This window comes from Sminthopsis crassicaudata, chromosome 5, assembly GCF_048593235.1.
Source record: "Sminthopsis crassicaudata isolate SCR6 chromosome 5, ASM4859323v1, whole genome shotgun sequence".
NCBI classification, from domain to species: Eukaryota; Metazoa; Chordata; class Mammalia; order Dasyuromorphia; family Dasyuridae; genus Sminthopsis; species Sminthopsis crassicaudata.
In genome coordinates this window covers 70992588-71020099 of record NC_133621.1, presented here as the reverse complement: position 1 = coordinate 71020099, position 27512 = coordinate 70992588, and positions in this window count along the sequence as shown.

Genomic DNA, 27512 nt, shown 5'->3' with positions numbered 1-27512 from the left:
CTAGCTGTACTTCTTTCCCCAACCTCCACTTATCAGGGGTTTAGGATTAGCAGTCCAGTTCCATATACCCATTTAATAACAATTGGCTTTAACAAAAGGATGAAACAAGAAAACACAAATATTCCCTTCCTCCCAGAATGTTGGGTGCATACTTTCTTCTGCACCAGAACTTCTTTTTTTTTTTTTTAAATTATATATATATATATTTTTTATAATATTATCCCTTGTATTCATTTTTCCAAATTACCCCCCCTCCCTCTATTCCCTCCCCCCGACGACAGGCAATACCATACATTTTACATGTGTTACAATATAATCTAGGTACAATACATGTGTGCGAATATCATTTTCTTGTTGCACAATAAACATTAGAATCCGAAGGTACATGCAACCTGGGCAGACAGATATTAGTGCTAACAATTTTCATTCCCCTCCCAGTGTTTCTTCTCTGGGTGTAGCTACCTCTGTCCATCATTGATCAACTGGAAGTGAGTTGGATCTTCTTTATGTTGAAGATTTCCACTTCCATCAGAATACATCCCCATACAGTATTGTTGTTGAAGTGTACAGTGATCTTCTGGTTCTGCTCATTTCACTCAGCATCAGTTGATTTAAGTCTCTCCAGGCCTCTCTATATTCCTCCTGCTGGTCATTTCTTACCGAGCAATAATATTCCATAACCTTCATATACCACAATTTACCCAACCATTCTCCAACTGATGGACATCCATTCATCTTCCAGTTTCTAGCTACAACAAAAAGAGCTGCCACAAACATTTTGGCACATATATGTCTCTTTCCGCTCTTTAGTATTTCTTTGGGATATAATCCCAGTAGTAGCGCTGCTGGGTCAAAGGGTATGCACAGTTTGATAACTTTTTGGGCATAATTCCAGATTGCTCTCCAGAATGGCTGGATTCTTTCACAACTCCACCAGCAATGTATTAGTGTCCCAGTTTTCCCACAGCCCCTCCAACATTTGTCATTATTTGTTCCTGTCATCTTAGCCAATCTGACAGGTGTGTAGTGGTATCTCAGAGTGGTCTTAATTTGCATTTCTCTGATCAGTAGTGATTTGGAACACTCTTTCATGTGAGTGGATATAGTTTCAATTTCTTCCTCTGAGAATTGTCTGTTCATATCCTTTGACCATTTATCAATTGGAGAATGGTTCGGTTTCTTATAAATTATGGTCAGTTCTCTGTATATTTTGGAAATGAGACCTTTGTCAGAACCTTTGTTTTTAAAAATATTTTCCCAATTTGTTACTTCCCTTCTAATCTTGTTTGCATTAGTATTATTTGTACAGAAACTTTTTAGTTTGATGTAATCAAAATCTTCTATTTTGTGATCAATAATGATCTCTAGTTCTCCTCTGGTCATAAATTCCTTCCTCCTCCACAAGTCTGAGAGGTAGATTATCCTCTGTTCCTCTAATCTATTTATTATCTCCCTCTTTATGCCTAAATCATGGACCCATTTTGATCTTATCTTGGTATATGGTGTTAAGTGTGGATCCATATCTAATTTCTGCCATACTAATTTCCAGTTTTCCCAACAGTTTTTTCCGAATAATGAATTTTTATCCCTAATGTTGGAATCTTTGGGTTTGTCAAAGATTAGATTGCTATAGATGTACCCTTTTTTGTCCTTTGTATCTAATCTGTTCCACTGATCTACCGGTCTATTTCGTAGCCAATACCAAATGGTTTTGGTGACTGCTGCTATATAATATAGCTTTAGATCAGGTACACTTAGACCACCTTCCTCTGAGTTTTTTTTCATTAGTTCCCTTGCAATTCTTGACCTTTTATTCTTCCATATGAATTTTGTTGTTATTTTTTCTAGGTCATTAAAATAGTTTCTTGGGAGTCTGATTGGTATAGCACTAAATAAATAGATTAGTTTGGGGAGTATTGTCATCTTTATTATATTCGCTCGGCCTATCCAAGAGCACTGAATGTCTTTCCAATTATTTAAATCTGATTTTATTTTTGTGGCAAGTGTTTTGTAATTTTTCTCATATAATTCCTGACTTTTCTTTGGTAGATGGATTCCCAAATATTTTATACTCTCAACATTTGTTTGGAATGGAATTTCTCTTTGTATCTCTTGCTGTTGCATTTTGTTAGTGATATATAAAAATGCCGAGGATTTATGTGGATTTATTTTGTATCCTGCCACTTTGCTGAAATTTTGAATTATTTCTAGTAGCTTTTTAGCAGAGTCTTTGGGGTTCTCTAAGTATACCATCATGTCATCTGCAAAGAGTGATAGTTTGATTTCCTCATTTCCTACTCTAATTCCTTGAATCTCTTTCTCGGCTCTTATTGCCGAGGCTAGCGTTTCTAGTACTATATTGAATAGTAATGTGCACCAGAACTTCTTAAACTTTTTCCACTTGTGACCCTTTTTCACCCAAGAAATTTTTACGTAACCCTGGGTGTATAGTTATATGGCATAGGTATACAAGTCAAACATTTAATGATGATAAATTATATAATTTCACAATCCCCACATTCAGTTACATGACCCCAAAAGGGATTGCAACCCATAGTTTTAGAAGCTTTGCTTTTTATCACCTTGATCCCAAGAGGAGTAGGCTTAAAACTAAGCCCAGTGCCCATCCAACACCAATCCCTCTAAGTTCATGCCCAACTGTGGCATTACTGCTAGATAAGCCAATATTTGGGCAGAGTCATTGATTAGATCTTGGGACATTGATGCTGTGTGAGCTGTGAAAGTCAGTCTAGACTTGACTCCCAGAATTCTGTGGTTTTCTCTCCCAAATTTTCAAACTCCTGAGATCAGTGTAATCTCTCACTAGGTGCTCAAAACACCAAATGAAGCAAAAAGAGAATAAAGCAAAAAGAGAAAATAACTGAAGCTGACTAGTCTATTTGATTTATTTGAGGAGTTTTTGCAAGATAGTTGGGATTAAGTGACCTATGTAGGTTACATAGCTAGGGTCAACTATATGAGGTCAAATTTGAACTCAGGGGCTCTTGACTCCAATGCTGGTGATCTATCCACCGTGCCACCTAGCTCTCTCTCTGAAGGATCTTTTTTAATGCTTTTGAAACCAATCAGAGTACTTCTCTGACATTGTGTGGTTAGACAACAAAAACTAGTTGCTGAATTTCTACAGTAGCTCTGTAGCAAGGATCTACAAACCACAGTAAAAGGGCCAAAAATGGAGTATCATCTGTTTTGGTACTTCCCATGAGCTAAGAATGGTTTTTGCATTTTAATTGATTGATTTCTGCATACATTTCAGAGAAACCAGTTTCTAGATCTACAGTACAGGCAATAGCACTGCTTCTCTAAACTGAATCTTTAATAACTACTTTTGTTAAAATACTAATAGCACCACTATTCCAACTACCCATGTGGGTAGTTCATTAACCCATTTTACAGATGAAGAAAATGAGACTTAGAGAAGTTAAATTACTTCCTAAGGGTAACAACAGATAAGTGTGAAGGATTGAACTCAGGTCTTCCTGAATCTAAGTCTAGAAATCTAGAAATTATACCCCATTGCCTCTCTACTGACATACTTAAAAAGAGAGCTTATGAAAGCAATTAACTTTCAACAACTGATAATTTCATTGCTAATGAGACTCCAATGCAATTGCATTACAACTCTATTTGCAGTCTTATTCTAATGCTGGCTCTTTACTCTTGATTCAGGGTGTGTCTCCCCATACCATTAGCCATCCATGACTAGCATACCAATTCCATTGAACAAATCAATATCATTTAGCTTTTACAAAGGAATATTTATTTATAACTATGAACTTTTTGAATCATTGTTCAGTTGGCAATAAAAAAAAAAAAAGCCAAAAAACCAGGGTGGAGTCCTGGAAATCTGATCTCTTGAAATACCCAAGACATGTCCTCCAATATCTTTCACCTAAAAATAAAAAATTTTTAAAAGCTAAATCAAAAAGCCAGTGCCCAGAATCCTTGAATAGGAAAAGGACCTCTCTGCTTACATAACTTTTCCTCTCCTCTCATTAGAATGCCATAAGTAGGAAGAAATAACCCACAGAAGAATCCAACCAAGAGATAGGCACTATGTTGAATAATGCCTTTTGACCATAACCACAGCTCTAACTATCTAGCTGCAGCCAGTCAAAGAGGCTGCCATTCACCACATGGTTGGCAGATTGAACCAATTATAGAATATCCACACATGCTTCGGGTCTTCCCAAAGCACTGTCATTGTATGTCATCACATTTACTCAACCTTTTCCACATCAGGAATTGCAACAATGACATTCTCAAGAGAACTGAACTCAGTAGTTCAGTCATACTAACCAAAATAAAATTTGTTTTTTGAATTAAATACATATATGAATTTTAACATGTACAAATACTTTCAACTAGCCAAATTTTATTCACTCTGAAAACTGATCAGACAAAATGAGTCTCCACTTGTTTGAGGCAACTGGATGGCAAGGTGGATAGAGCACAAGATTCTGGAGTCAGGAAGACTTGAGTTCAAATGTAGTCTGAGATATTTACTAGCTGTGTGACTTTGGGCAAGTCACAAAGCATGGTTTGCCTTGGTTTCCTCATTTGTAAAATGAGCTGGAGAAGGAAATGACAAAGCACTCCAGTATCTTTACCAAGAAAACTCCAAACAAGGTCATGGCGAATCAGCCAGAACTAAAATGAGTGAACAACATTGTTATTTACTAAAATAACTAGATCAAAATGAACCCCTCATCCAAAAACATATCAATTTTTAAAATCTGTTCTCATACTATTAATTCTTATCAGCCCCTCTTGATTTCCTTTATCATGTATTTACTTGTGATATATATTTTATATGTCATTCAGATACATAATGCACATAAATTTATGTATGTCTACCATCAACTACTTTTTCTCACAAATTATTGAATCATATCTATTCTACTCTGAAAACTCCTCAAATACCTTGTGCATTGTTATGGTTATTGTGAAAATTTAATATTTGTTGATGATGAGATAACTGCAATTTGGCTACAAATTATTTAAAATATCATTACTACTACTAGTTTAATTTTATATGAGGAACTTCAAATTTTTAAATACATTGACATAATATGTGAGTCTTTGGAGAAGTGATGCAACCTCTTTGGGATTCAGTTTCCTTATCTATAAAATCAGAAGGTTAGGGGAAAATGCCCTTCTCTAAGGCCATTGCAATCCTGTCTATGATCTCAGAAATAACATGAAGGAGAAATTTTAAAACTAAGTGGAGTCGGAGGTCCTTTCCAAATCTGAGTGTGTGATCCTTTGAAAGACTAAATCAAAGATGCCAATATTCACTAACAAGTGAGATTCAATTACCTATTGTCATTTTTTTTAAATGAGAAGTAAAACATTCCCCTCCAGAAACTAGAGAGAGCTATTAGGGTTATTGTGCATGTAAACTTTTAACAGTATGAGGAAAGAGTTTTGAATTAGGCTAATTTTGCACGTTAATGATTTAAAAGGATTTGCTTATTAAAAACACAGCTGTTTTTAAGAAGTGCAATTTAGGAAATTGTATGTAGCCTGGGAGCAGGCAGACCCTGGGTCTTTACAGGGCTGGGATCAATTTATGACAGTTTTGGATAAAGGTGAATTAGACTCACTGAATGCTCCTCTCAAGTCCAAGCTGACATCTACACATGCAAAGCAAAGTGGGCAATTACTTGGCTACTTGCACAAAAACAAACACATTTGCCTCATCTGTCACCATATTTCAGGCAAATATGTTTTGGTGCTTGAATTATTCTGATAATTACCCAATTTTGACTGCAGTTTTATGAATGCAGACAAAAGCTTAGTCCCACATGTACAGTTCTACTTTCGGGAACAGCCAAACACAGAAGTCCAGAGTTCATCCCCTATAGCTATGTCAGTATGAGCACAGAGTGAAGTGGTTAGTTGACAATGAATTGGTTAATTGATATCCACTAAGCCAGAGAGTTCTTCAGAAATTTTAGGCTGAGCAATGGGCTTAAGGTTTGTGTGGTGGTTTACATAAATGAAATTATCTGCTGCATGTTCAATGAAATAATAATTTAATATAATAAATAAAATACCAGGAAGGCAGTAGTCAAGAGACCTAAAATGGAGTCAGAGTCCCAGACTTGCCAATTAGTTGTATCACCATAGGCAAATCACATGATCCCTCAGCTCTCAGTTTGAGCAGCTATAAAATGGGGATATTAATATTTAAACTACCAATCTCACAGCATTGCTGTTGCTTTGTAAACCTTAAAATTACATAAATATATGTGTACATCTATATATTTATATATTTAATTTTATCAAGGTATATCTATGAATAGAACCATAGGTTTATAATTGGAAGGAAATTTAGAGAGCATTGAACCAAGAGTGATAACTTTCTAACTAAAAGAGTGCTATATCTAGAATTAGAGCCCTGGGTTCAAATGTGACTTACTACTCCTGTAATCTCATGTAAGGCACTTAAACTTTTTCACCTTCTATTTCCTCATCTGTAAAATCAGAGGAATGACTTAGACGGCATCTGAAGGACCATTCAGTTTAAAACTATGACACTAAGACCTTCAGTTCTTCAATCAACTCAGTTTTCATGACTTACACCTCCATCTTAACATGAAATATGTATAGTATAGTATAATATATTACATGTTATATATCATATTAAGTTATAATTATATATATTGTATTTCATATTTATGTAAAAATAATGCAATCTATTTCATAAAAATGAGCTTTTCCTTATTTTTGTACTTCCCCCTGAATTCAAAATATAGAAGAAAAATAAAGATTTATTAAATAATGAGTTCTTTTTCTGAATACTATGATTCTACACAGTTCTGGAAATTTTGTTTATTTTTTATTTGTTTTTTTGTTTTTTTGCTGAGGCAACTGGGGATAAAGGTCACATAACTAGGTGTATTAAGTGTTTGAGTTCAGATTTGAACTCGGGTCCTCCTTACTTCAAGGCTGGTGCTCTATCTACTGCACCACCTAGATGCCCCTAAATTTTAGCTAATTTTAAAAATAGAATTTAAATGAAAAAAATTATATGAATAAACCTAAGTGCTTACTATGTGTTAAGTATTGTGCATTAGGGAGACAAATAGAAAAACAGACAGTCCGTGCTTTTATATCCTAATAGAAGAGATAACACATATTGAAGGATTCTTTTTGAAATCAAATGGAGAAGCCTTTAGGGTCCTTAGGGACAGAGAGGCACTTTCAAACGACCTTTCGCCCATGCCCAAGGTATGAGGAGTTTGGGAGTTCAGCTATCAGCTACCTTAACATACTTACATTTCAAATGTAGACATCTCATTACTTGTTAAAAGCTCTCTGAACCTCAGCTGTTTCATCTTTAAAATACCATTAGGTATTATGGTACTTACCCAATTTGGGGGAGTCTCAAAATGAGAGAATATGTGTATATGTAGGAATATCTTAGTCTCACTCTTCCAGAGCAAAGCCAACTACCTCTCTCCCTCAGGGATATTCCTAAGGGTTTGAGGTGTGTTTCTCCAATGCTATCAGCTCAGATCTTCATTTCAGTGCTCTCCCACTACTTAGGTGCCAGCCATTAGTGTCCTAGTTTCATTTAATCAATTAATTTTAATAAAGAGTTATTCGTTAAGAAAATATAACAGGGACAGAAGTACAAACATTTCCCTAAAACTTATAAGGGCATATTCTCCCCTATACTAGCTCATTTTCTAGGGAGAGTTAATTAGACTTAATAGTCTATTTAACTTAACACTATTTCCAAGTATGGCCATCAAGTTTACTTCTAAGTACATCATGACAGATAGCTAGCTGACTTTGAATCCCTGCTACTGCTGGACTGGACACCAATGAATGGACCCCACAAACTCTCTACCATCGAGCTCCTGGAAAATCCTAATCTAGACTTCAATCTATAACAATGACTGTCTCTCCTAATCTCTTAGAACTCACAAGGTTGAAGCCATGTCCCTCAGATAAAACAAGAAAGCATTAACACAAAAAAGCAAACAGCAAACGCTTATATTTCTGGACCACATGAAGACCTCAAAGGGAGAAAGTCCTTATATCACTGTGTGCTGCTTAATCTACAATTACACAAGGGGAAAAAAATATAATCGCCTGAGGACAAGGTTCTCAGTGGCCATGCCTTTGGAGTGCTCTTGAGTTGTAGCTGCACTGCCCATCAAAAAGGCTTTTTCTCCATGTGGTTAATAGCACAAAACAAATTCCAGTATATCTCCATATGTTCCAAATCCCTTTGCCTCTCTGATAAACTCTTCCATTTAAGGTGAGGAATTGGACTAATATCTTCTCAGACATTTCTCAATTTCTCATTTTAGACTCATTTGGCTTCTCCATCACCCCCACCCACTTTTCAGCTTTCCTTCAGGGATTGTCTTTTCTTTTCCTATCTGTATCCTCAGATCTTAGCACAGTGACTAGAACTTAATGTGTTTAATATTTATTTAAAAATCAGTGAGCAGGGTTCTTCAATTACAAAGTTTTGTTTTGTTTTGTTTTGTTTTGTTTCTGGAATCAGACCAACCAGCCTCTTCCATGTAAATGATCACATCAAGCTGACAAAATGTTCAATTAGTTGTCAGCTGAACTAAGGAATTCAATTGACAATTAAGTTGTACTCAGGAAATAACAATAGATTTAGGACAAGAAGAAGTCATCTCATCCAACTTCCCTCATTTTACATATGAGTTTAATTGACCTGCTAAACTATTCAGGTAGTCCATGGCACTCTGACCTTAAAACCAGCTATCTTTCCATTGTACCATATCACACAAACATCCAAACATTTCCAGGACTTTCACTGTACCAGAATCTGGTTATTTCATTTCAAAGACCTAGCTACCTACCATGTGACTCCTGGATTCACAATAAAATAAAAATAAAATTCTACAGAGAAGTGAAAATGCATTATATATTACACACCAAAATATTATTTAGAATTAAAGAAAATGGAACCACACATTTTCAACAATAGTGTTAGAGGAGAGAGAGTTATAACCATTTAGAGATTTTCTTTTTAGCCAAATAATGAGTAATTGAAAAGAAAATGCATAAGGGTTCCAACCCTGAGAATGATGAATTTTTTAATTTTTTTTATTTTGATAGCTGTATGTCTATATCAGTCTTCTTTGTAAATCTATGTATTCTACTTTATGTATTTCAAAATCTTTTTTTTGAGGACTTTGTAGATTTCATCAAAGACCATGACTCTGAAAGAAGATTAAGAACTCCTATTCTTAATAGAAACCTGCCTTAATTATTTAAATGACCACATCTGTAACATTGTCATCATCATCATTAACAACAACACCATCATCATCTGGCAACAGCAGTAAAGTTATATTAATTATATTATATTATATGAATTTTATTATATGAACTTATTATTATATTAAAATACTATTTTGTTGCATTTCAAGAATAAGCATTTATCATATATGGCATCCACAAACTTTTTTTAAATAGGACATATTGTCATCTGTTCATCATTATTGACTACTAAAGTAAGAACAGAGAGGTTTAATCATTAATGCAAGATCAGCTAAATCCATCAAAAATAAACTTTTCAGTCACTCAATCCCCAGTGTCAATTTCTTAGTTTACTAAATCAAAAGCTATATATTATTTAGTCTCAATTAAAAATTAATAGAGTCTACCTACAAGGTAGTGAACTTAATGATTATCTGAGGACTTTCTCCTGATTTATATTTCTTAAAGTCAGCTACAATTGAAATTAGGAAGGAGGTAGAAATGTTTTGTTTTGTTTTTAACTTCTATTAAGTCAGAATAATACCATTGTAAACAGTGCAGAGGAAAGGTTTTCAATTGGTTTAATCTAAAATGAAAAGAAAAAAAAAACTAAGACTTCTACCTTTTTTTTTTTTAATTTTTCTCCCAGAAGATAGACTCATAATTAAACTTTTCACCTTTCCAAGTTACTATGTACACTACACAGTGGGTGGTTTTTTGCCTTGGAACAATGTACAAAGCCAAAATCCCTGAATGGAATTTCTAGTTGAATTTAACTAGGCATACTTTTAATAAGAAGATTTGCATATCTTTGTCTTTCAACACTTAAATAACTCATAATTAACTGAATTTGGGCAGCATATTGTTTCATCAAAAATAAGAGATTCGAAGCTATAATTTCCATATTTATTGATGTTCTATGTGAAAGAAAATCGGAGGAGCAACGCTTTATGTCTGCCTTGAAGAGATTTCAAGAATAAGAGTATATTAACCTTTCCCAGAATGCTCAGATATAGAAAAGCTTGTTTCTCCTGTTCAATGATGATGTCTAGAGCAACTCATCACGTCTTCTGCTGGGGAAAAACTGAATTTGAAGGGAATCCAGAGAATTTCTGGCTGTTGGAGCTCTGTATTCAGGATACAATTCAAAAGAGGCTAATTAGAGCTACCATTAGGTGGGCACTGCCCTGCCACTTTTTAACTATTTCACAAGAAGAAAAAGAGAGTTTTGGCACTTTGAATCTGTAGGAATACATGCTTTCAGAACCTACCATTTGCCACTCATTCATGTCACTGGACACATTCGAATAACGCTCCAGGTTATACAGATCAATTTGTGTTTTCCCTAAGGGAATTGAACATACCCAAAGCTCTTTTAAAAGAATTTCTACTTTTTTGTTGTTTTGGCCAAGGCCTGGAATTTTATTTTGTGTGGGGAACTCCTGGGAAGCAAACTCCCATCTACTAAAGCACCTGCTCTGCAATTTATTATCTTAGAGAGTATCCTGGAACTCAGAAAGGTAGAGTGATTTGTTTAGTCCTCTGTGTCAGAAACAGAATATAAGCCCATCTTTCAACTTAGAGGCTTTTTATACACTACATCATGCTGCCAGCCTATGCAACTCTGTGGCACTATTCTAAATAGTATTTTTAAGAGTGGCTACCTGACTCATAAAAGATGGTATTTTACTAATAATTGAGGGGAAGAATGAACTGACATTTTTTTTCATATCATTTACCTTTCTAAATACATTCCTCCTCTTTACCCTCTCATAGAGCCATCCCTTATAACAAAGATTAAGAACTGATGGGAAAAAAGGGAAGCAATTCAGCAAAACAAACTTGCCCTCAAGTCTTATATTACAGGCACCATGCCATACCCACAGTCCTCCGCTTCTGCAACAAAAAGAGGGAAATGTTGCATTCTTGTATTTCTTCTTTGGACTTAAGATTGGTCTTTATTATTGCATGGCATTGCACTTTTGTTTTCAGATAGGAAACTTTTGTCAATGTATTCCTTTCCTTCACTCTTCCTTGACAGCTCTCCTTTACACTAAAGAACCGCCCCACAAAAATGGGGGAGAACATTTGGCAAAACTAACAAACATAAAGAAAAAGTCTAACATTAAATTCAGTATTCCACACCAATAGTCAGGTATCATCCTCTTCAAAGAAGAAAGGAAGGTACCTTCTGATATCTCTTCTTTTGGGAGAACTTGATCTTTAAAATTTTGTAGCATTCAGTTTCTATCATTTTGGAAGGGTTGTAATGTTTTCATTTGCATTTCTGGAAGCATTGTGCATGTTTTCCTGGTTCTGATTACTTTTCTTTGCATCAGTTCATGTCTTCCCAACCTTACTTCTATTTTTCATTACTTAGTGTGTGGTAATATTCCAGAATGATCAGGAAATAGATCTTCTTCACCCATTTTCTAATCAATGAGTATCTATTTTGTTTTCAATTCTTTGTTACTTCATTAGGAATTGCTATAAATATTTTGGTATCCATAAAAAATTTCATTTTATTATTGACATCTTTGAGGTATGTGACTTGCAATAGGCTTTTTGGGTCAGAGAATATTACTCATTTAGAGTAATTTTAAATTGTTTTTTGGAATGAGTGGACCAATTCACAACTCTACAACAATTTATTTAGAGCATCTGTCTTTCCATAACTCCTTTAATAATACTTGTTCCCATCTTTCATCATCTTTGCCAATTTAATAGTTATGAGACAAAACCTCAGAGTTTTTTTTTTACTTCACTTTTTCTTATTTTTAGGGATTTGTAGAAATCATATTAGAAAACTGTCTTTTTTTAATCACTAAGGGGAATAAAGTTTGGGGGAAAGGGAACCTGGTAAAAATCAAAATTTTAATAAAGCTATAAACCATATTAAAGAAAAAAATTAATGTGATAGTTTGGTTATTTCCATGTAGCAACACTGAGCTCTACAGAGCTTCATCTAAGAGGGAGGTTCTGTCCACTGAAGACAATGAATTCAAAGGTGGACAGTTCCCTAGGCATGTGATTATTTCTTCACCAAGAAACAGGATCCTGGTCTACTTGAAGCTAATTAACAAATGCTGCATGTAAATAAAAGGAGGAAGAGATAACTAGAAAGAGGAAAGAACATAAGAGATTGCTTCTGGCAGTGGACAAATAGAACACAGTATTAATAGTGAGTGAAACCAACAATGAAAAGAATTTTAATATAGAAATAAGACTGGAAAAAAATCGACACTCATTTTTAGTATATTATGTCAAGTAGGCTTCTAGTTAGATAAAAATTGCTTTTGTGATAGAGACTTTTTTAAGCAAATAAATGAAATGTCTTACTTTGCATAAAAACTTACTTTCCAAAATGATTAATTCTCTGAATAAATGGCCAAAGAATCTTGTTGGCAGTTTAGAGAATGGTGCTGAAAACAAATGTTATGATACTTTATGTTTTGAAATTATTTGAAATATAAAAATCTGATAAGCAACTTTATAATCATGTTAAAATCTTAATAAAATATCTTTTTTAAAAAGATTCTATATGGAAAAATATTCCATTTGTAATTACACCTATAACACAGCTATTAATCATTGAGCTAGAAAAAATCATTTATACAATTAGTTTTGTTCACTTTTAAAATATTGGGAGGAAGTTAAATCTTAAAGGCAGTTTTATTGGGAATTAAAAATATTTAATTCCCAATAAAGGTCTTTAAAGGATCATAGATTTAGTGCTGGTAAGTATAACATAATCCAATTCTTTTGTTTTTACAGATGAGGAAACTCAGGACCAAAGAAGTTAACTAACTTGCCCATTGTCAAGATGGTATAGCCACTAGAATGCTGAGCCTACATGAAGACCTAGATTCAAATCCAAGTCCTGACACATAATAATTAGTCCCCAATAGATTTCAGGTTGGAATAAAATGGGACATTTTTTTATTTATAATTTTTCCCACAGTATATATGCATGAGTAATTTTTTTATGATATTATCCCTCGTATTCATTTTTCCAAATTATCCCCCCCTCCTTCCACTCCCTCCCCCCGATGACAGGCAATCCCATACATTTTACATGTGTTACAGTAAAACCTAGATACAATATATGTGTGTAAATACCATTTTCTTGTTGCACATTAAGTATTAGATTCCGAAGGTATAAGTGACCTGGGTAGATATACAGTAGTGCTAACAATTTACATTCACTTCCCAGTGTTCCTTCTCTGGGTGTAGTTGTTTCTGTCCATCATTGATGAACTGGAAGTGAGTTGGATCTTCTTTATGTTGAAGATATCCACTTCCATCAGAATACATCCTCATACAGCATTGAAGTGTACAGCAATCTTCTGGTTCTATTCATTTCACTCAGCATCAGTTGATGTAAGTCTCTCCAAGCCTCTCTGTATTCCTCCTGCTGGTCATAAAATGGGACATTTTTAATTCATTCAACTGTTAACAAGAGATTTACTTGGCTAAGAAAAAGGATATTCAACAAGGATATAACCTGAGGATGCCCCTAGTTTCAGTGAAGGTCTCTTGCCTGATTGCCCATTGTGGAGCATCTACTTTGTACTTAGATGGTAATAAAAGTGATCTCAGTGGTCTGAGTCCTTAGCCCCCTGTATCAACTGAATCTCAAAAAATGTCTCTATATCTCTAAGGGGAAAACTAGCCTGACATGCATGGGAAGAGGGATGTGATATTTCTCCTGTTACAAATAGCAATTGGTTGGAAACCTGTAATATCTTTTCTGTGGGGAACTCTCAATGAGGAAATTCCATCTGCCAAAACAAATGAACACATGTGATATGTCTTGAAATTAAGTCTGAGGCTAGCACCATAATAAACTAAAAATGACTTTATGAATGATGGAAACAAAAATATAAAAGTAAATAAATTCAAATAAAGATTAACAGATTCAAGGGAATACATAGGAACTCTCTTCTCTCCTCAAGAAAAGACTATTTCTATAGAAAGACAATAGAAAGTGCGCTAAATTTATAGTGTGTCCAAATTCACTTCAGAAGCCAGAAACATCTCTCCTCAAAGTTCTAGAGGTAAGACAAATCTTTATGTAATAGTATAGATTCAAATCCCAGTCCTATAATGCAATTGTGCTCTTTTTACTCTGAATTTTCCTAGAAATTGCAGCCCAATTCCATTTAGCCAATTAACAGTGATTAGCTTTTACATAGAGATTATTACTTGTTTTTGCTTCCTCACTTTCTGGGGAGAGTAAAAAGGAACTTAAAGTCATTTCTAGGAAGAGCTGATCCTGTCAAGTTCACTGCCTCAAATCAGCTACCACTGAATTAGATTCCTCTCCATCAGTGCTTCATGGCTAGGTTGAGTTCTTAACAATACACAAAACTCCAGCATTGCCTTTATGTCCCTTCACCCCTATCCTAGATGGCTTGCCATTCTGACCTTTCCAAAATCACAAAGTCAACAACTGTCTCCAATTCTTTTTCACCTAAAAGAAGAAAGAATTGCAAAGATGCAAAGAAAATAAGCAACAAGCCAACGTTAAAAGTGAAGAGCTAATGGAGTTTCCTATTGAAACATTGTTTGTCTCTCTCTAGAGAGAGAGAAAAGTAGTCAAGAAGAAAGAACAAAACAAAAACACAAAACTTGAAGACTTTTTTTGATTGCCTAATCCCTTTCCAGTTTTGTCAAGTTCTATCTCTTGCTTTGTTTTGCCTCCCTTTGTAATATATAAGCTAGCATTCTGTAGGTGTTTAATAAAAACATGATTTAATTTGATTTCATTTCTCTTAATAGAAATATGTTCTGATTCATGATGATTGTAGGATAGCCAAAACCATAAAAGGGAGATACTGAATGTCCTTTTCTTTTAAAGAAGACAGCACCCCCAAAATTACTACTAAGCTCACTAAGTATGTTTGAGACTTCTCTACCAGCTATACTTTTCCTTTTGTTTTCTTTATTTTCTTTATTTATTATTTATTATCTTTATGTATTTATTTATTATTTTTATTGAATACAATTTTCTCAAATTAAGGTGTTTATTAGAAACTTGAAGATAAGTAGCCTTCAGGTTTTAATAAAATTAACTTAGAATTTTCATAGCCATTTAATATTTTCTTAGTTGAAATAAAAGCAAAAAAATCATAATTTTATAGTCCCTTCAATCATAATGGATTCTACTTTTTCTCCCAAAGATAACACAGTAACTTAAGCAAACATTTTATTGGAGAGATCCAAAGCAGCAATCAAGGAAATAAAGTAATACAACATTATTATTTCTCATATGAAGAGTCTCCTAGAATAAATAGCTAAAACCTTAACAGTTTAAAATTGTTTTATTTTTATTTGTATTTTAATCTGTTAGAAAAATGGGGCATTCCATGCTATGGGCGTTTTCTATGGGCATGCAGCACAAAGACAATTATGGCACTTGGTATTTTCTCTGGCCTTCTGCCTTTCCCCTGAGGCTATAAAAATGGCAGCATAGGAAAGAGAGTAATGAAATGGTCAACCAATCCCAATCAACTGTGAAAAAAAAGGCCCACATTATGTTTCTCAGACGCTAGAAAGTCTAGAGCAGAGCATTCTAAAGAATTCAGGAAATGGCACTAGCTCAATTCATCATCAACCGTAACCTTAAAATTATAATTTAGTGGCTTCTGGATGTTTCATAGAAGGGTAATTACCTACCAAATTCATCCAAGACTCAGTTTATTTGTGGGGGAAAAGAATCACAACATCTTGCACAGTGTTTCTCCATAGGCCTTTGCAGCTATGCAAACAGGAACCTAAAGCTAATAGTCCCGGGGATACTATAATCACCAGACTGGGTATCTTATTAGCAAGAAGATAAATCCCAAAAGTAAGTTTGCCTTTTCCTAGTGTTACTTTACTAGACTAGATATATTTTTTGCCAAGTAGTACACATAATTGGGCAGCTAGTTGGCACAGAGGATAGAATGCTGAACATGGAATCAGATTAATCTTCTGAGTTCAAATCTGTCCCCTGACATTAGCTGTATGACTTTAGGCAAGTCACTTATCCCTGTTTGCCTCAGTTCCTATATAAAATGAGCTGGAGAAGTAAATCACTCCAATATTTATGCCAAGAAAACCCAAATGGGGTCATGAAGAATTAAAGAAGACCAAAACAGTTAAATGAAACAAAAAATACATCTAATTGCCTGAGGAAGAGAGAAATTGGGGAAAGAATTACCCTATCTGATCACAACTTAACAGCTACAATTGGTGAATGAGAACCTACTCAAAGTATGAAAAACTCACCAGACAATAATAAGGACCTAGTATCTTCATCTATTTAGGGCAGTTCTTATAGAATTATAAGTTAATGGATCTAGAATTGGAAAAGAGCTCTAAGTCATTTAGTTCAACCCCTCCTTTTACAGATGAGGCAATTTGAGCCCAGAGCTATTTCCCTAAGATCTTTCAGGCAAAAAGAGTCAGAGAGTCAGGATTTGAAACCAGGCCCTTAAAGCTATAAACCACAGCAAGAGCACAACAGCATGGATGACTACATTGTCCTACTGTAAAAAGGAACTGGCCAATAATCCTGATCCCTACAAGTCTACTCAGAAGTCCACAGGGTATTTTCTTATCAGCCAAGCTCTCTGCTGGATCATAAGGACTAGACTTATCATCCAGTTTTCTAAATTGTACTACTCATTAGCTTTATCGGGCTTGAGCTAAAGAACTGCCCTTTCAAAAAAACAAAAAAAGCTCTTGACCAAAGCCTACCAAAGATTAGCTCAACTACTACAGTCAAAAGTTCTCTTTGTCTGGGGAAATTACAACTGCCCCTGAGTGAATCCAAACTCTAAAGATGCACCTGCAGGCTAGGGATTCCATTTTGCCCAGGCCCTTCCTTTACCCTTCCTGCCACTATTTTCTACACACACGGAGACACCGTGAGTAGAAGATCCAGTGATAATCTCGTTTCATAATAGTTCAGTCTGCCCCTGATGTGTCTATCTGGGTTCCTAAGGCATGAACACTCTCCATCTGCTATTTTTCTCCTCGACCAGCTGGAATTGTTAAGGGACAGGTCAATTCTCCCAGAGCCTCCACAGTTGTGGATCATAATATCTGAAGGAGTTGCAAGGCACCCTTTGCTGACACAGGTGTTATGGACTGAGAATGAGATAAATTGGAGGCAGAGGGAAAAAGAGAGAGGTCAGACAATGCAACAACCTCTCACTCTCCTTGTATCATCCTCTCACAAGAGGAGATCCATTGTGCAGGTGTCTGGGTTGGATCTCCAGCAGCCACTGTCAGGTGGCTCCCATGTATTCCAACATAGAATAATGGTGATCCTATCATCTGTTTTGTTGTTATTGTTGTTATTATTCAGTCCTGTCTGACTCTTAATGACTCCATTAGGACTTTTCTTGACAAAGATACTGCAGTGCTTTGCTTTTTTCTTCCCAGTTTGTTACAGATCAGGAAACTGAGGCAAATACGGTTAAACTAGTCCAGGATCACACAGCTAGGAAGTATCTGAGACCATCTTGAAAACAGATCTTTCTGACTCCAAGCCTAGTGTTTTATCCACTATATCATCTAATTGCCTTTATAACACTTTGTACTTTCATTCTGAACTCTTAATTACTACAAACTATTCCCTATAGTAATTGATAGCTCAGAAACAAAACTGCTTTTCCAAATTACTTTTTTATTGCCTGCTTTAAGGATTTAGAGATTTGACTCAGATTCTGCAATGTGTAATTATTGCCTATAGGACCTTTATAGGACCATTTAGATATACCTCCATTTTTTTAGAGTCTACAATCAAAAAAGAATAAGGTGTAATTCAGTGATTTACCTAGCCCAGATCATTGATTCTTTCCACAAGGCACCCAGAAGCATAATAGAATCCTAATGCAGAATGACTTCCTATGAATTGAGTAACAAAATCACGTCACCCTCTTTATTCTAGATGGCATGGCCAAGGCAATAGAACCAGACCAAAGACTTCTAATGTGGATAATGTCAGTAGGCATACAAACTCAAGTAGTCTGGCAAAGTCTGCAGTAAACACCATTCTCTAGATGTGGTCTAACTAGGGCAAAGAACAGCCTCCTACTGGATATTAAGCTTTTGTTAAAGCGGCTTAAGATCACATTAACTTTTTTGGATGCTATGCTGCAATGTTTATTTATGTCGAGCTTACATTCCATTAAAACCCCCAGGTATTTTTTACAGCAACTGTTGTTAAGCCATATCCTCCCCAACCTGTCTTTGTTATAGAGTTTTCTTTAACTCAAGTATTCATTTATCCCTATGAAATTTCATCTTATCAGAGTCAGTCCATTGATCTAATCTGTAAAAATCTTTTGGGATCTTCATTCTGTCATCCAATTTGTTCACTATCCCTCCCAGCTCTGTGTCATCTACAAATTTGATAAGCATGTCATTTATATCTTCAAAATTGTTAAGCTGTAGAAAAATACTTCATAAAGTTCATAAAGAAAAAATAAGGAATGACTAAATTGAATGAGTGCCAATGAAGATGTAGTTTCCATCTTAAATGTTATTAGACAATTAATTAGAGCAAGGATTTTTAATCTTTTTTCTGTTCTCTCTTTTTTTTTTATGGGGGAGGTGGCAAATGGACCTATTTAGCCTTCAAGTAAAGCATAACTATCATGGTTTCTTCCTGCATTCACAATTGAAGGAAATATTAAGTTCTAGTCAGAGTCAATACAATTATAAGTAAGTAAGGGTACACTTTTTCCATCCAAGTTTATGGACCATCCCCCTGAAATCTCTTTGTGGACCCCTGGAGTATACTAGGTCCTAAACAAATAGATAAATACATAGAACTTTTTAGATTCCAAAAAAATATTGCATAAAAAACATCCTTTTTGGATCCTAAATTAATTATCTAAATTCCAGTATGCTTAAGGAATCATTAGACCAGAGAGAGTAAAAATGAGGGAGTCAGTATGAACACCATAAAATATATATGTTGAATCTTAATAAATATTGGGGGGAAGGAAATGGTCTACATTTATTCATAAATATGAATAGTGAAAGTAGAGGGGACATAATCAGAGGTAGGTGAGAAATGGAATAAAATAGGACAGAGTAGTGAAAAATCCAAGTATTAACTTGATTGAAATAAATATTCTCTCATGGTATCAGGAAAATTCACCTAAAGTTCTTTTTTTTTTTTTTTAAATTGAAAGCTCTTTGTGACTATTTCTACATAAACGTAAGTAAAAGAATAAATTCTGATCTCTAGCTTACTTAATAGTTTTGCTACTTAGCTGTTGAGTAAATTCTTGTTTCCAACTGATTAGCCTTGGGGTAATTTGTGGTGAGACAATGACATGCACAAATATCCCACAAACCACCCAGCTTGTTTTTGCCTAGACAAAGCAGAATCCTTCCAATGCTGGCCCAGCCATTTAACTTGTTCTTGCTCAATAGGCCCAAAGGCAAATGGAATTCTAATGTAGGGAAAAGATTAGTTATAGCTGACAGTAAGCAAAGCAGGTAGAACTGAATAACTTTACTAATAGAGCCCACCTGTTTGTGTTTATGTTGGGACTGAGGGGACAAAAGCAGAGGAGAGCAAAAGAGAAAAGCAAAGAAATCTGATATAAGGGAAGGAGACCAGTGAGTTGCTACCCTGGGACAATGGGAATTAAAAACAAATCTTTTCATTTTTGGCATCATAATGTTGACTCCATGAGTCCTACCCAAGAGCCATAGTCAGTCGATAATGTATGCAAATAAAAATATGTTGTTATTGGACATGTAAAAGGAACTGTATAATAACATTTTCACTAAAAGACCAGAATACCTTCTACTTGAGCACTTCAAACTTCTCTGGTCAAAGCCTATCTAAATGACTTACTTTTATCTTATTTTTTCAACATGCATATTCTACTAAGTCCACTAACATTATGGTCAATGAGCAGGAACAGCTTTGTTTGAAAATGAGCACCAGGCACAGGTTTATTTTTGCCACTAATGATATTACTCTCCCATTCCTAATTCTATAAACTTCAAATAATATCTTCTTCTTTCTTGATTAACTTATTCAAAGTCACAGGACTCCCTATTTGTTAAAAACTGCTGAATTAATTGAATAGTTGTAGCATTTTAGTTGAAAAAAAAAAACACTGTAATATTGGTATTACTAGGGAAAAAAACAATTTTTTAAAAAGAAAAAAAAAAAAAAAGCATTGTAACACCCTTCAAGAGCAAAGTAACATCCAGCTAAATCAGTGGATACAGACAGTAAAAAATGACCAATGAAAAGTGAGCCCACTAGATGTACTCAACCAGCAAAGATGCTAACAGAGAAGCCCACAACAGAGCAGGCAGCTCAGCCATTTCAGCAGTAGAAGCCCAGCAGGTGAGTGACCTGTTCAGTCTAGCTCAGACAGCCCTGCCCAGTGCCAAGTAACCTGCCTGATCAGGCCCAGCATCCAAGCTCAATCAGAAATCAGCACAGCAACTGAATAATCTAGGTGACTCACTTCAGGAAAAAACTGACCCATGCAGCCAAACTAGAACACCTCATAAAGAGGGATGTCGACAGCAGTGTACACTGAGCAGAAATTCGATGCCTAGCTGAGCAGTGGAACCATCTATCACTAATGTCGTGCCCTGAATGAATGTGGCAAGGACCCTCTGAAGAAAGAAAGGACCTCGAGGATCTGAACTTCTACAATTGTGAATTGCCTTGGTCATGAGCAAGGACCCTTCAAGTTCATGCTCACTCTTTTCCCCTATGAATGATGTATATTTGTGAGAAAATGCACCCCGGATCTGGATGTTTTGTAACAGGAATATTTTGTAACAACTGTTCTTACTATCCCATTTGAACAAAAATGCTGTAGCTAGTGAACCAAGTCTACTAACTATTGAGAACATGAGTGAGGCCTTTTTAAAGTGATTGTTGGAGGATAGATACCCACTCACTGGATTATTGCTAGAACCCTGAAAGCTACCGCTTTACTCTTCTGGGGACTCATCCAACCAGCACTGCAGTGGGCTGAGGAATGTTGCTCTAAGATAGTATGTTACACAGAGGGTAAAGTAGTTTCTCCAGAGCAAAAATATATATTAGTAAGACATAAAATCAAGATTTTGTTCTTGAACTCTAAATTCAAAAATATTTTTGCTATGAAGCAGTATGCTTTTACATTGGTATATTATGTAATCCTTAGAAATTAAGACTTTAGAAGGACTTTCCTTTTCATTTATAACATTTTTTTAAGAAATGAATCTGGGAAAGAATGCCAGGAAACTTGTTGTAAATGTGACTTATAAAATATTTTTTAAAAAATATATTTTTACAAGTTATTCCATCACTTTATGGTATAAGATTGAAACATAAACATTGCTTTTATTTCTAATATGTATATACATACATATATATATATATATATATATATGTTGTAATTGGGTAAAAAAAATTCTGAAAATGCAAAATATCATAATACCATAGATTTTGAGCTCATAGGAATCATGGAAATCATCTAATCTTGCTATTTCATTTCACAGAGGAAATTAACTTTGCCAACATCACACAGAGTAACAGAGTCAGTATTTGAACCCAGGTCTTATGGATTCCAATCCAGTGACAAAAAGAAAAAAAAAATCCACTGAGCAAAGAGCTCCTTGAAAAGCAGAAATGGCCAAATGGAAAAAAAATACAAAATCTTATTGAAGAATAATCCCTTTAAAATTAGAATTGGGGAAGTGGAAGCTCATGACTCCATAAGACAACAAAAAAACAAAATCCAAAAAAAAAATTTAAAGAGGAAAATGTGAACTATGTCATTGGAAAAACAACTGGCTTGAAAAGTCAGGAGAAACAATTTAAGAATTATTGGACTTCTTGAAAGCTATCTCTGAGGAAAAAAACTAAACATAATATTCCAAGAAATTATCAAGGAAAACAGCCCTGATTTCTCTTAGATCCAAAGGGCAAAGTCAAAATTGAAAAAAAACCACCAATCACCTCCTAAAAGAGATTCTAAAAAGAAAACTCCCAGGAACATTGTAGACAAATTCCAAAGCTCCCAGATCAAGGAGAAAATAGCTCAGCTATAAGAAATAAATAATTCAAATTTCATGGAGCCATAGTCAGGATCACACAAAATTTAATGGCTTTCACTTTAAAGGATTGGATGGCTTAGAATATGATATTCCAGAAGGAAAGAAAAAGATATAAGTATAATTTTTAAGGGGAGGAAATAGAGGACTTTCAAGCATCTTGATATAATTATAGACCAAAGCTGAATAGAAAAATTGACATCCAAACACAAGATTCAATAAAAGCATAAAAAACATGAATGAGAAATCATGAAGGATTCAAAAAGCTAACCATACAGGGATGTATGGGAAGATAATAATGTAACTCCTTAGAAGTTTGTCATTATTAATGACAGGGAAAGATAATGCACAATATTGGAGGGGATGTGGGAAAACAGGGACACTGATACATTATTGGTGGAATTGTGAATACATCCAGCCATTCTGGAGAGCAATTTGGAACTATGTTCAAAAAGTTATCAAACTGTGCATACCCTTTGATCCAGCAGTGCTATCCCAAAGAGATTTTAAAAAGGGAGAGAGACCTCTATGTGCGAGAACATTTGTGGTAGACCTCTTTGTGGTAGCCAGAAACTGGAAACTGAATGGATGCCCATCAATTGGAGAATGGCTGAATAAATTGTGGTATATGAATATTATGGAATATTATTGTTCTGTAAGAAATGACCAACAGGATGAGTTCAGAAAGGCCTGAAGAGACTTACATGAACTGCTGCTGAGTGAAATGAGCAGGAGATCATTATATACTTCAACAATACTATATGATGATCAATTCTGATGGACATAGCGTTCTTCAACAATGAGATGAACCAAATCAGTTCCAATAGAGCAGTAATGAACTGAACCAGCTATGCCCAGGGAAAGAACTCTGAGAGATGACTATGAACCACTACATAGAATTCCCAATCCCTCTATTTTTGTCTGCCTGCATTGTTTATTTCCTTCACAGGCTAATTGTACACTGTTTCAAAGTCTGATTCTTTTTGTACAGCAAAATAACATTTGGACATGTATACATATATTGTACTTAACTTATACTTTAACATATTTAACATGTATTGGTCAACCTGCCATCTGGGGGAGGAGAGGAAAAGTTGAAACAAAAGGTTTTGCAATTAAATTACCAATGAATATATCTGGGAAATAGAAAGGAGGAGGAAGAAGAAGAAGAAGAAGAAGGAGGAGGAGGAGGAGGAGGAGGAGGAGGAGGAGGAGGAGGAGGAGGAGGAGGAGGAGGAGGAGGAGAACAAGAAGAACAAGAACAAGAAGGGGAAGGGGAAGGGAAGAAGGGAAGAAGGGGAAGAGGAAGGGGAAGAAGGGGAAGGGGAAGGGGAAGAAGGGGAAGGGGAAGGGGAAGAAGGGAAAGGGGAAGGGGAAGAAGGGGAAGGGGAAGGGGAAGAAGGGAAAGGGGAAGGGGAAGAAGGGAAAGGGGAAGGGGAAGAAGGGAAAGGGGAAGGGGAAGAAGGGGAAGAAGGGAAAGGGGAAGGGGAAGAAGGGAAAGGAGAAGGGGAAGAAGGGAAAGGGGAAGGGGAAGAAGGGAAAGGGGAAGGGGAAGAAGGGAAAGGGGAAGGGGAAGAAGGGAAAGGGGAGGGGAAGAAGGGGAAGGGGAGGGGAAGAAGGGGAAGGGAAGGGGAAGAAGGGGAAGGGGAAGGGGAAGAAGGGGAAGGGGAAGGGAAGAAGGGGAAGGGAAGGGGAAGAAGGGGAAGGGGAAGGGGAAGAAAGGGAAAGGGAAGGGAAGAAGGGGAAGGGGAAGGGAAGAAGGGGAAGGGAAGGGGAAGAAGGGGAAGGGGAAGGGGAAGAAAGGGAAAGGGAAGGGAAGAAGGGGAAGGGAAGGGGAAGAAGGGGAAGGGGAAGGGGAAGAAAGGGAAGGGGAAGGGAAGGGGAAGAAGGGGAAGGGGAAGGGGAAGAAGGGGAAGGGGAAGGGGAAGAAAGGGAAGGGGAAGGGGAAGAAGGGGAAGGGGAAGGGGAAGAAGGGGAAGGGGAAGGGGAAGAAGGGGAAGGGGAAGGGGAAGAAGGGGAAGGGGAAGGGGAAGAAGGGGAAGGGGAAGGGGAAGAAGGGGAAGGGGAAGGGGAAGAAGAACAAGAACAAGAACTTTGTCATTATTAGATTAGATTAGTTAAAGGGAACTTATATAGACAGAGGGCATGAAGTATATGTCAATTATGTTGAAAAGATCTCCAAAAATTTAAGGGATAGAAAAAGAGATGCACTAGGAGAAGGAGGAAGAAAGAGGCAGAAGGAGAAATGTTGGGGGTAGGGAACGGCAGAAAATGCCTGAACTTCAATGACACTGTAATTGGTTCGCAGAAGGAAGAATATATATTTATGCATAGTCAATTATATATAGAAATGTAATAAAAGGTAAAGGAGAGATGACAGAGGAGGAGGAGGATGAAAAGGAGGGTGTATTAAAGAAAGTAGTGGTTAGAAGCAAAAAAGACTTTTGAGGAGGAACAGGATAAAAGATAAAGGAAGAAACAGAAAAAAAAATAGAATGGATAGATAAATGGAAAAACAGTCATAATTGTAAATTTGAATGGGATGAGCTCACCCATAAAAGGGAAGTAGATGGAAAATTTATTAGAAACCAAAATTCAACAATAATGTTATTTACAAAAGACACATCTTCAAAGAAAAAAAAAGCAGATATAGAAATCATGATCTTAGACAAAACAATAGTAAAAATAGATCCAATTGTATGTTAAAAATGAAGTAATATCAAAACATTTTATAGCAAGTTTCTCTAATAAAAGCCTTGAATCTCAATTATACACTGAGAATTGAAGTGAGTAAAAAAAAAATTTTTTTGTCAGTAAAAATAAGACTTTTTTTAGTTAAAAGTATTTTTATTTTGGAGATAGAAAATTGCTAATATCAATAAAATTTATAGAATAGAAATTAATTATTTGTACAGTGGACATTTTTTTTATTTTTAAAAAAGAGCTATTCCCCAATTGATAAATGGTTAAAAGGATATAAAAAGGCAGTTTTCAGAAGAAGAAATCAAAACTATCTATGGCCTCATGAAAAAAAATGTTCTAAATCACTATTGATTAGAGAAATGCAAATCAAAACAATTCCAAGGCATCTCCTCATACCTATTAAAAATGACAAATGCTGTAGGAAATGAAGGAGGAATAAGTATACTAATGATTTGGTAGTAGAGTAGTGAACTAGTATAATAATCATTCTGGAGAACAATTTGGAGATTATGCCTAAAAAGCTACAAAATGTGCACACTCTTTAACCCATCAATGCCACTATTAAGAATGCATCACTAAGTGGCAGCTAGGTGGTGCAGTGAATAGAGCACCAGTCCTGAAGTCAGAAGGACCTGAATTCAAATGTGATCTCAGACATTTAACTCTTCCTAGCCATGTGACCCTGGGCAAGTCACTTAACCCCAATTGCCTCAGGGGGAAAAATATGTATCACTAATATATCAATGAAAAAGGACAAAGACTTGTATGTACAAAAATATTTATAGCAGTTCTTTTTGTAATGGCAAAGAAAAGGAAATCAAGGGATTACTCATGAATTGGGTAATGGCTGAACAAGTTATGGAGTACAATTGTGATGGAGTACTATTATGCTACAAGAAATTATGAAAGGGATTGTTTCAGAAAAACATGGCAAGAACTATATAAACTGATACAAAGTAAAGTAAGAATAACTGGGAGATCATTGCACAAAGTAATAGTAATAAGATGATAATCAATTGTGAAAGACTTGGATGCTCTGATGCAAGACTATTCCAAAGGACTCATGATGAAAAATTATTTACCTCCAGAGAGAAAACTGTTGAACTCTGAATATAAATTGAAGTATAATTTTCTCACTTTCTTTATTTTTCTTGTGTTTTTGAAATATGGTTAACATGGAAATATGGTTTGTATGATTTCACATGTGTAATTGATATTATGTTGCTTTGCCTTTTCAGCAGGCATGGAAGAGCATGGAAAGGAGAAAGAGAATTTTGAACTCAAAATTTAAAAAGAAAAAAAAAAAAAAAGAATGGGCAAGGTTATAAAGGATTTTAAAATCCAAACAAAGTATTTTATATTTGATTCTGTAGGTAATAGGGAACCACTGGAATTTATTCAGGATTTGGGGGAGAAGTATGATATGGTCAAACCTGTGTTTTACAAAGATCATTTTGACAGCTAAGTGGAGAATAAAAGGGAGAGATTTGAAGCAGTATATAAATAAGCAGATTATTGCAATGTTCCAGGGATGAAGTGATAAATTGAATTATGGTGACTCTGTTAAGGAAAAGAGAAAATATATAAAGATATGTGAGAACTGACTTGACAGATTGAATATATGTGATGAGGGGACTGTAAGATGACACTAAGGTTTCAAGCTTGGGCGACTGAAGGATAGGAATACTCTCAAAAGTAATTGAAAAGTTCAAAAAAGGGTGGACTTAGGAGGAACATAATTTTTAACAAATTAAACTTAAGAAATCTAGGAGACATTTCATTCTAGATGTCTAACAAGCTATTGGGGAAGTAAGGAGGTTCAGAGAAAGGTTAAGGAGGGATAAACCGTTGTGGAAATCATCAGCACAAAAATGATATTGAATCCACGGGAGATGAACAAGTAAGAGTATGGAAGGAGAAGAGGAGAGCCTCAAGGACAGAACCTTGGGGTATACCCATTCTTAATACTTAGGAACTGGATGAAGATCCAGAAAAAGAAACTGAGGAAGAAGCAGTTCAAGAAATCAAAGGAGAATGAGGAAAAAGCTGTATCCCAAAAACCTAGAGAGGAGAGTGTGCCCAAGAAAAGAAAGGATGAGTTTTGAGAAAGGGAGATTAGATGTGGCGGTTAAGATGAGTGATAATTTGAAGAGATCATTTTCAGTTGAATGATGAAGCCACAACTAGAATACAAAGAAAAGATGTAATGGAGGCACCAGTTATGAATGACTTTTTCTATTTTTTGCTGTTGAGACATTTGGGATTAAGTGACTAAACTAAGAAATGTTAAAGTGTCTGAGACCATATTTGAATTTAGGTCCTCCAGAATTCAGGGCTGGTGCTCTATCCACTGCACCAACTAGGTACCCCTCAGAATGGCTTTCTCAAAGAGTGTAGTCATGAAAGGAAGAAGAGATAAAGGTTAAGAGCTAGAAAGGATAGTCAGGTCA